The sequence below is a fragment of the Thermobia domestica genome, chromosome 18 (assembly GCF_964235325.1).
Source record: "Thermobia domestica chromosome 18, izTheDome1.hap1.1, whole genome shotgun sequence".
Taxonomy (NCBI): Eukaryota; Metazoa; Arthropoda; class Insecta; order Zygentoma; family Lepismatidae; genus Thermobia; species Thermobia domestica.
Window position 1 is genome coordinate 148,105,996 of NC_137471.1, and position 11,452 is coordinate 148,117,447.

Consider the following 11,452-nt stretch of genomic DNA (forward strand, 5'->3'; position numbering starts at 1 on the left):
TTCCTATATAAACAAGTACTCTGCATAAGCCAAGGTTAATATGTAAAGCATTAATGATAATGTAAGCTAATAGTCTCTTTGATTGCAGATCTCTATCCATTGCCTTCCCAGTGTGATGTCTAGAGTAAGCCCCCCCCGCACCGTCCTGGTATCTGGAGGTACCCAAGGATCCAGATCACAGCCTATCGGCCCCATCCAGAGCTGATCCACGGGGACGATATGGAAATCGATTATTATTATTGTTCGATCCATCACTGTTTATTATTGGACAACAGATATCTAAAATCTAAACTTCCATCCGGATACAGAACTTTCTCTGTGCCTCAAGAATTATAAACTTCTACTGTGACAAGAAAATCTTTTTTATCTACGGACAGACTCCCATTGACCTACCTCAGTTCATTGCTTACAGGTGAAAAACTCTTCTCGTACCAGTACAACACAAAATTTCGACAAGTGATAAGACTCAAAATAAAAGGAAAAAAACTCTTACAAATCAGCGTTGTGACAAATCATAAGAAGATTGTAACACTAACCAAACAAGCAAACGTTAAGAGACTTTAAAACTTTCTCAATATATGAAATAACTCAATTTCATTGTCATAACCACGATCAAACGTACCAAAAGCCATGGAAGGTTATTGTCTAAATATAGAAATTAAATTCCTATTGTTTGGTCAAATAAAAGCACAAGTTTGTTTCAGAATATTGAAGAAGCCTATATGTGAGTATGGTAATCGAGTCTCCACATTCTCATTCCACTAGGTTAAAGACCGTAATTTTTGGAACCTCTGTATGTTTATCTTTTGGCAAACACCGAAGTGAAAAAGACAAGGAACTATTTTATTAAATTATCCATTGCACATTGAATTTAATCATATCCGCATTCAACTGTTGCTCAATAACAGGATACATACATGTCACCATGTATGTCGTCTCTATGTAGAATTATGCTCTGAAGAACTAAATCACTTACACTATATGTTTGAGATTTAAAAACAGGAAAGTTCACCACCAACGGAAACCTATGGTTGTTATCAGTCAAGGTTAGTTGAATTAAAAGAAAGAACGGAACATGCTTCCGGTGATTTTTTGTTTTAAAAAAAATCTCTAGGTCAACCATAGCTTTGTTGTGGTTAACTTTTGTGTTTAAAAATCTATCTTATAAAACAACAGGAACCACCAACATGATGGAACATGATGTAACTTTACTTCGTAAATTTCCTTTCTATGAAGAAATCCCTCTCGATTTCGTTTTGTACATAAAAAAAGAAGATAAAATACGAATGCTAATACCAATAATACTTTTAATAATAATAAGAATAGGAATACTAACAATACTAACCTATAGGTCCCCCTAACATCCCCCCCTAATTATAAAGAAACTTTATACAGTCCCCTTCAAACCATGTACTCTAGTATGGTAAATGTAACTGCATCCCTGAATATTATAATTTGTATCCGTTATTACCATAGGCCATTAGGGCATAAACTAACCCACTAACCATAGGGTCAACTCTTCAACCATTCAGTCTCCCCCCTTGCTAACAGAACCTCCCATGGAAATGAAATCTAGAGTGATTGTATGTAATCCCTAGGTGCGCTAAAATGCGCTAATCAGTTGGTAATGTCTGTATATTGCCAGTATACGTAAAATGTCAATGTGTCTAGCGTAATGCATACCACATAGGATAAGAGAAACCATATCGAGGTCGCAATAGCAATCAGACTGAGTAGAAGTTTATAAAAACACATGTACATACGGTGACCAACTTGTATAGGACAGAGCTATACAGTAAGTTTGTAATATATTACATTTATTGCATTACCCATGTAGAGAACAATAGCTAATAATGTGAGATTTATTCTTCTATAACATTAGGATGAGTTTAATATAAAATGTGTATAGACGCACTTGAAACATTTATTAAGCATTGTGTTTCAATCGCTAGTTGTTAATTATTCAAGTTATTTTACATATGCGATTTAATCATTTAGTATGCAATCGCTTCTATATTACAAATAAATATAATACAAGATATGTAATGAAGTACTCAAATACTTTCCAAGTTATATTTTCCTTACATGCCATAAATATTCAATATTCATTTGATTCTGGAAAGTAGAGTATAGCCTATGCTTTATGAAGTATAAATGGTATATTGAAACAACATAAGGAATTTTGTTCACAAACTGTAAGGCACAACATCGCAATAATTTAAGATTTAAGGCAACACAATCGAGTGTACTATTCTATATCATTGCATGTTTTCCCATTTGGCTTATACTATAACCAATGAAAACTGCTCTTGTAATTTTATCGTCCATCTCAGTCAAACCTTAACGTGCTTCACGCTAATTTTGTTTGAGTGTATTTAATGTTGATTTTCTTTCATTTTTAGCTGAATTATATTAGTAGCCTGAGACAAATCACATTCAACACGTATGACTATAATTGTACTCAGTACAGTAAATATAATGGTACTTAGCAAATCAGTAAACTCACAAAATCTTCATTTTCATTATGATACTCGAAGTTGTACTCATAATCGGTTCAAAGTCATGCTTAATACTATGGTTAGGAATTGGTTAAAAAAATCTACTATTGTGAGTTCACACGAAATCTCTTGACAATTTTAAGCTAGAAGGATACCATGATTGTAAGGTTTCATCCTACAACTTTTAAGTCATAAAGCTTCGTACTAAACATGGTAATACCAAACATGGTTCTTTAACCTACTAGTTTATTAGTGGAACTGTTGTAGCAGTTAAACGTAGTATAGTCAAACGCATGAAATCTTACAATCCCGTCTCTTGCAAGTTATTCGTTCATAATCTCCAAAATTCTCAAGAAAGTTTTGTTTTTAGTTTCTTAGCGCCTTACGTAAGGCCCGTTCTATATTAACCCTTTAAATCCCAGCAACTTGCCTTGGATAACCGTTTCCGTATTATTTTATTAGGAAGATAACTTTCGACATTTTTTTTACCGAGGTCGGCGGATAACTGTTACACAGTTATGCCTCGAAGTCCTATGCCGGACTCAAATTATGGGGCGAGACGCCCGCGGTTTTCAAATTGTGTGTGCAGCAAGGAAAAGAGAGAAAGGGAGAACGGAGTCAGTTGAGGCTCTGATTGTATTAGCAGCCTGACGCCTCATTGACACCAACCCACACACATGTAATAGTGGTATGACCCTGGCTTTGATTTACTCAGATCACCGCGCCGGGTCCCGGATGCAAATTTAGGTAATACCACTCAAACGATAAGTACATGAAAAACATTATGTATTTGGAGCTATGCGTGAAATAAAAATGTAAAAGTAAATGTAAAATAGAAAGTTCAACCCTGGCGTGATAGGGAAAAATCATAGAAAAAAACTAGACGTCTTAGCCAATATTGAGCATGCGTGTGAAGAAACTTCTCCAAGCTCGTCGAGGCTCGTGACGTAGCTTCGAGCGACGTCAGAACTGGCAGAAATGCGTGGGACGAAGCGCCTATATAAGCGAGGCCTGTTCGCCGGCTCGGGTGATTCTGCGGCATGCCTACCACCAGTGTACTTCGCTCTTGTTAGGGACGCTCTGCATAAAATCAGGTATGTGATTATTTTTTCTAAGTTCCCCCCTCAAGTCGAGATGAGCACCTTGAGAGTGTTTAGTGACAAATATGAATTTTATTTTCAAATCGAGACCAAATTCCCTCTTCGAGAATTAACACTTTACCTCTTGGGCCAATGCAAGTTGCGATGTACGAAGTTTCAATTTCACTATTCACAATAAATCGCGGTTTAGCATAAAAACCTTCTAGCATCCCTTTGGTTACGAAGGGGTTGTGCCCAGATACGTGATGTAGTAAGAATTTCAAGTTGTAATTCCAAGTAACCGATTTGTGAAATACATCTGTATTCGCATTTTTATTTTTTCTATTCTTATAAATAAAATGTAAAATGGAATGGTCTCTTTAATTTAGTCAAGCTATCCCTCCCTATCTAGATTCAGCTCACAGTCTTCATATGTTACCTGGGTTTCGATTTCCAGTACAAGCTCTACCACTGAAATACGAGTCTCCCCCCATTATTGAGACTTTTAGTGCACTTTCTCATCATCTTCGAACCAGTAGGCCAAAGACGTTTCAATACCGAGGCTTAAAGGGAGTTGGACTCAGAACCAACTTTGTAATGCTGGGTGGAGAGTAGAGGAGTGATCTCAAATACGATTTCACAAAAGAAAGTGTACACACATGTAATGCCAACCTCAGAACACAACAAAACATATAACAGTTGTAGTAATTGTTTTTTTTACATTAAATATTATGTGGTTCTAGGTATTTGTATCCGTGACTTTGCTTGTATGTCGGTCCTTTTGCCCACTCCCCCCTGTAAAAAAATCTTGTGGGAGTTACTATGTCTACATTTCCTTTTAAAATTCGCTTATATACTACATATACATCTATATAGCAACTAATTTTTAATAAAGATGAATAGATTTATGATTACGCCAACCACACGATTAAATTAATCGAGAGCCGTAATTAGTAGACACTACTTTAATTGGTTAGTGCATCACATACAAGACAATGACAACTAGCATATCTGAGGATGTTTCATACTGTGACCAGAAAAATTTACTTCGAAATATCCCATACTGTAGCTAATTTAATATTATATAAGAATTTCGATACTCGAAAAGAAAGATCAGTTGAGACGTGTTAATTTATCCTGAATAACTGAGTCCTGCAACCAAGGAAGAGAGGTTAAAATAACTAATTGTCTATAACAGCCCAAGTACCGGCAATAATTAAGTGCAATGAGCAATTACAAAGACGAGACGGCTATTTTTACCGGAAAACTGTACAGTTGTTATTCCTTTTGCTTAATGTAACCAAGTAAGTTGGTTAACACCTTTTGACAATTTTCTTGGTAACTAAAGGTCAGAAGTTATAGCGTCGTTGGCTTCCCGCACTTGGACCTGCTCGTCACTGGGGATGTGGTAAGAGGATAGCAAATCACCAGTCACCATTCACTGCGCTCAGCGAGCCACGAGTAACCAAGCTGGCAATTCCCCATAAACGTCACTACAACTTTTCACGGGAAAGCAACGACGTTATACGTTCCTTACTATAGTAATCCAGGAAAAGCCAAAGTGTAGTTTCACTGAGTACTGCTCGGTTACTATTCGGCTACACGACTTCTAGCGTAGTTTTAACCGAAATTCGACTACCAGCAGCTAAGTTATCATTTAATTCTTACTCTGCATACGAAAAGAAAGAAAAAAAGTTTATATGGACCCGTGGTCAAACGTTTATAGTTACAGGCTGCCGAAAACGTAGGAAAAGGAAATTTAGAGGTCCAGAATTCCACTACTGTGAGACCGATCCCAGCCGAGTCAACACATTACTTAAGAGCTAGTACGTGCCCTATCCAAATATCCATATTTCAGAATCTTGCGGCACTTACACATTAATTTTTATAGAGCCAGTTGAGGAATACTCAGAAAAGTTGAAGTGCTCATAAACTGTCCATTGATACGCAAGCACCGCAGAATTTTGAAACATGGGTATTTGAATAGGGCACATACTAGTTCTTAAGTGATGTCTTCCTTGACTGCGCTCGGTCCCACACTGAAGCTATAGATTTTTAAAGTTTATCTTATTATGTCTTCGACAGTCTATAGCTTCGAAAGTATGGACTTTTGACCACAGGTCCATATGAACTATTTCTTTGCTCTGATGTGACAAATCACCTCTGTAGGTTTGATGCTTTAAACTTTCTTACATCCTATATATATACCAGGGTTGGCTGGTTTAAACCAGCTGTTTCTTTTTTCAAAGAAACCAACTGGTTTAAACCAAAAAACGAAAATTGTTCGTAAAAGCGTAAGTGTTTGTAAAATCTTGATGAACAGACATTTGTGGGTTATCACGTTTCACTCCCATATATTATTCGTGTTATATTCAGACCTAAATTCCCCATTTATTACTCAAAAATATTATATTACAAAAGCAACTTTTTTTTAAGCTTATACACGTTTGTGATTTCTTTGTAGTTGTTATTATTGTTATGTAATTGCAATCAAAGAAAAATACTAAATATTCATTCGTTTCAATGTTTATTATTGATAAGATACTTCGAAATGCCGTACTTTTTGTGTGGGGGGAGGGGTCAAACAGCCCCCACGAGAGGCATTTAGTGAAATGAGAGTATTTTTGGTATCTATTTATGTATAAATGAATCTGAGCCAAAGTGGACACAAATAATTCGTATCTTTCTATGTAATTCTGTATAATAGTTTTACTTGTGCAGCTGTTCATCTTTTTCCTCTTCTGAAATTACTCTTGACAATTATATCAAGAAGCATGTAAAGATCAGTTCAACGTATTTTTACGAGGATTCCTTCGTGAGTGAGTCGGCAGACGTATCGCATTTGTGGCCAATTAGTCCTGGTTCCGAGTTCAAATGGATGACAATTTCTCTCGGATGTAACTCGAGAAGCGGTTTCTATTCCGCATTAAGCTTATGTGACCCCTTCCAGCATAACCCGGTTGTTGCATAATAACATCATGATGAAACAAACATATTTCTGTCCATATATGATATGAATATACAGAGCAAATTATTTAAACCAAACAAACCTGGTTTAAACCAAAAAAGAAGTTTTTTTTTTCAATAAAACCATGGTTTTTGCCAACCCTGATATATACTAATATAAAGAAACTTGGAGAAAGTTATATTGTCTACTGTAACGGTTAGTGACATAACCAAGAAGGCAGCAATCTTCTAGAACACAGGCCCGTCTTCCCATTTAGCAGCAATAAAAACAGAAAACAACGTGCTCTGCGGAGCACTAACCCGTCTCCACTCGCTAACGCTCACTCAGCATTATTATGTGAATTAAATGTAAAACTTTGGTAAAGAAAGAAACCAATTATTACTTTTAGCCAAAAAGTAGGCGACGACCAACTTCGGAATAAATACCTATTAGTGTGCTATTCCACTATCATCGTTTATGCGCGTAACCCCCATCGCTGACGCGCCTGCTCCCTACGGGCGCACCCTTATCACTTGTGTTTTCGTGCTGCACTCCTGCCCAGACTCAGTTAGATAGCTCTCGCGCTTTTCAGTGGCCACCTAGCACAAACTAGGGCTTAAGTTTAGAGTTGCCCCTCCAGGCTGTAGGTGCCCTTAGACTTTGCAACATACAAAAAACAGTGCTTAAAGTATTAAAAATTATTACATTTCACTTAACTTTAGTACTCCGTTGGCTTTTAAAAAATTTAAAAGGTTTTTTTCATTATTTTTGAGCATCCATTACACCTGTTCGCCATATTCTACAACTACCATGCTGCTGAAATCTTCCACGAATGCTTCCGCATCCGGCAAATAGTACTAACTTCCACATATCTTTTCTCGTATTAAACCTAACTCTCATGCCGAACTTAATTCTTAAACATCAAATAAAAACTTCAAATTATCATTTCTTACCTCATTTCTCCTGTAAATTTTCCTGATTTTTATAAAAAGCGGAGGGGTAACTCCGGTTTGTGATTTATGCACGGGTTAATTTACAACGCCCGCTCCAGCAGATACTTTCACTCAGAAAGTAGAAATTACACATTAATAATTTTATGAAAATGAATCAAAACTTACCTAATCTTAAGCTAACCCCTACCCTACTTATTTATATCTTACTCTACTTTACCTTACCCTACTCTACTATATTTTTTCAAACGGCCCTACTTATCGACGCGCAGTTGGGGCGTGTCTTGTAGTAAAATTTACCCTTATGCACTCTAGTTTTTACGTTGTACGTCCATACCGTCCTTATACTGACCTCTCCTTATGTCAATCTGCAAGTAGTAACTAACCCCTGCGGGGCTTCTAACCCGTTCCTACTACTACTTAAACTATCGATCCGTATAGTAAATCTCCACGCAGGTCAAGTTCAGACATACCACGCGAAATAATTGTTAAAAAATTATGGTTCTTTTACTAATTTATTGTCCGAAAGATTTACGGTAAGGGTTTTTCTCTTGGGAGTACGTAGGAAGAGTTGAGTGATTGCAACGAAAGGCTGATATTTTGTATCTCCCCCAATCTTGCACATATAAGATTTACAGTGTGTTAGTTACTTTACAAAATATAGCTGAGCTAGGGACAGCTAGCGAAGAGAGTTAGAAGCACCCAGAGCCCTTGTACTTCTACTTTTATCACAATTTAGACAAAAAAACAAAGTACTCGGTTTTGAAACCATGAAACGAGTTGGGGGAGATGCTAAATGCCATCCCCAAATTTTTCTGTACATTTTACAATCTGTGGATCCGTATAGTACAACTACATCTTGACCTGTACGTTGTTTTCATTTAATAATCCATTTATTTATTTGTTAAACACTTTATTGTAAGTTTTTACATTTACTATAACAGCGAAAAGAAGTTATGGCAATAGTATACATGGGAACGCCGTGATCTGCGTTTCTTCAGTGTTCTATTACCATTTCTACATTAAATACCATAAATTTTCTACGTAGTGCAATAGTAAGAAGTATCCATGTGCACAAGACATGCGATATGCGTGAAATTCCCTCCCCCCCACACACATAGTCATAGATAAAGTACAAGGGCACTAGAGATGCAGATATAAAGTACAGGTACGTTCTTTTTTATTTTCGTATCAGTCGATAAGTAAATCAAAGTCGCTTTGTTACCCCTTGGTAAGTTCGTAGATACTCAATGAATAATCCCTAAAAGTATGAGCGTCCACCTCCCTCGGGAACTGACGCGGCTTTACGTATACTATATCCGAAGTTATTTTTACTCCTTGAATTTTATTCATCTTAAAAATAAAAACATCTAACATTAAAATACGTTAGATAGCATAATTATTAATATTACTACTATTTAATGATGTAATTTTTAATTCCATCTGGTACAAGGTGACCAAAATTTTTACTTGCAAAAACGGGACGCATACGAATCGGCGATGGGGGGTAAATAAATATCTGACTTCCAGGTTGCATTTTGGGACTCACTAGTGTTTTCAATTATAAAATACACAAGCAAGAGTATCGTTTCTAACTTAAGTACTACTAATAAGCTACTTACCTCATTATTGAACATACGTTATTCTTTACTATATCATCTAGCGTAACTTTCACTGGTATTTTTGGGATGATTGGATCCTCTTTAACAGTTCTTTGTTTGCATTCAATAGTTTGTAGAAATTAATACAAGACTAGTCAAAATTAATCTTACTGATCTGCACAGCTTTCAAAGCACCTATAGATAGTTGGGTTTTCTCACTTGTCCACAAAACATTCATATGCGAGAATACACGTTCAGTTAGATCATTAGTCCCGGGTAAACAGAGAAGGAACTCCACAACTTTTAGAAGATTTGAGTACGGTATGTTAGAATAGAAATGGGAAAATACTTCTACCCAGAATTTGTCAGGAGATACTCTATTTGAGTTCCACTTAGTCAATATTTCTGGTGTCAAGTATTCTTTTAAATACATACAGTCGTTGTAAAGAGCAGTAGCATCAATCTGAACGAAAGAACTATTTTCCAGAATAAAGTACGGTATACAGTTTCTGTATATTCTGCCAACATGGTACACCTTTAAGCGTAATCTAACTAAATTGCTTCAAAAGTTTCAAGGGCTTTTATTCGCTTATCTAAATATTCAACTGCAGTTTGATAGAAAGTGTGAACATACTGGCGAATCTTAGCTCCTTCAGAAATAAAACTTCCCCTATCCAAATTTCAAAAGTTTTCCTCGCAGCTACTGAAATGAAGCAATCTTGAGATTTTGAAGCTAAATTTTTCTTTAAATCATATAAAACAAAAATTACCTCAAAAACTGTAAATGTTTGACCTTGTATTTTTTCTACTGCGGAGTGGAAAGTTGAGGGCTGATGAAGTAAGGCCATGCTTGGAACATTCAGAAGTTCCAGACACAGCTAAACCTTTCCAATGAGTGTTGGTACGAAAGAGTGTAGAATTTGCATTGACCATTTATATTTTGAATAATAATTACGGGACACCTGGGTCACTTTTGCTTAAAAACGGGACATTTAGGCGTCCCGTTTGAGAATCAGAAAAAAAAACGGGACAGCGGTTGTGAAAAAGAGACTGTCCCGGCTAATACGGGACGTCTGGTCACCTTGATCTGGTATGGTGTTCCAGAAAACGAATACCCACATCAAGCTTCTCATTGGAATTGCTTTCTGCAATGACAGGCAAAAAATATTGCAAAAAGAATAACAACACTTTGTGTTGCATTGTTCATGTTAACATTTAGTAATTTATGTATTTATTAGACTTTGCCAGCAATTCTTCATACACAACATAACATAAACACCCATCGTAACAGTTTAACAGTTACGACCGGAGGGAATTACAAACATATTTTTGAAAACAAAAGCAGGGTGGCAGTGATCGAAAACTAAATACTCAAATATCAAACATCCCATTCGTAATATTGTTTAATACTTATTTTAATAAGTTAATTATCAATCCTTATGATAGCAAACACACCATACAATAAAAACTACATACTCCAACAATTTCTAGAACCCAATACCAATTCTAAATTACTAATTTATATTTTAATCCTTTTTTATATTATTAAAAAAATATGTCCAATATAAGCAAAATATTAATCTTTCTATTATTCCATTTCATTTTGACTTCACATATAGTCAATATCAGACATCATTAACTTCGCATGCCAAGTATCTGCCTTTTCACATTGCTTTTGTTATTAGAAGCCAACAAAACTGGAAACCCCACTCAGCAGTCCGCAAACGTTAAAATGGAAAACGACCGGAAAACCATACCTCACATAATTAGCTCTGGCTCTTAAATTTTGCTCTTCAGTCAAAATATAAAATCAGTTTCGGTATCAAGGAGAATCAATCAAGCGGAAAAGCAATGAAAAACATATTTATTATTACACATATTTATTCAATTTAATTTAAAATTTAAATATTCCAATTTTTAATCATGCTCTAATGAATTCATAACTACAGGCTTTCTATTAATCCATTTCTTGTTGAATTCATATATAGCCAATACCAGACACTATTTACCTCGCATGCCAAGTATCCACCTTTTCACATGGATTTTGTTATCAGAAGCCAACAAAACAGGAAACCCCACTCAGCAGTCCGCATACGTTAAAATGGAAAACGAAAGGAAAATCATACCTCACATAATTAGCTCTGGCTCTCAAATTTTGCTCTTCAGTCAAAATATAAAATCATTTTCGGTATCAAGGAGAATCAATCAAGCGGAAACCAAAGAAAAACACATTTATTATTACACATATTTATTCAATTTAGTTTAAAATTTAAATATTCCTATTTTTAATCATGCTCTAATGAAAACATAACTACAGGCTTTCTATTAATCCAATTCTTGTTGACTACACATATAGTCAATATCAGACATTATTAAC

The 11,452-nt window shown here is 35.7% G+C and overlaps 1 long non-coding RNA gene across 1 annotated transcript in view; it reads right to left on the minus strand.

Annotated features, from left to right (window-relative positions):
• LOC145674922 (uncharacterized) overlaps positions 1–10,066 on the minus strand; it is a 32,945-nt gene extending 22,879 nt beyond the window's left edge. Inside the window, exon 1 of the long non-coding RNA XR_014129074.1 lies at positions 9,097–10,066. This is a non-coding gene — a long non-coding RNA (uncharacterized LOC145674922). The remainder of the gene's footprint in view (positions 1–9,096) is intronic.
• Positions 10,067–11,452: the final 1,386 nt, after the last annotated feature.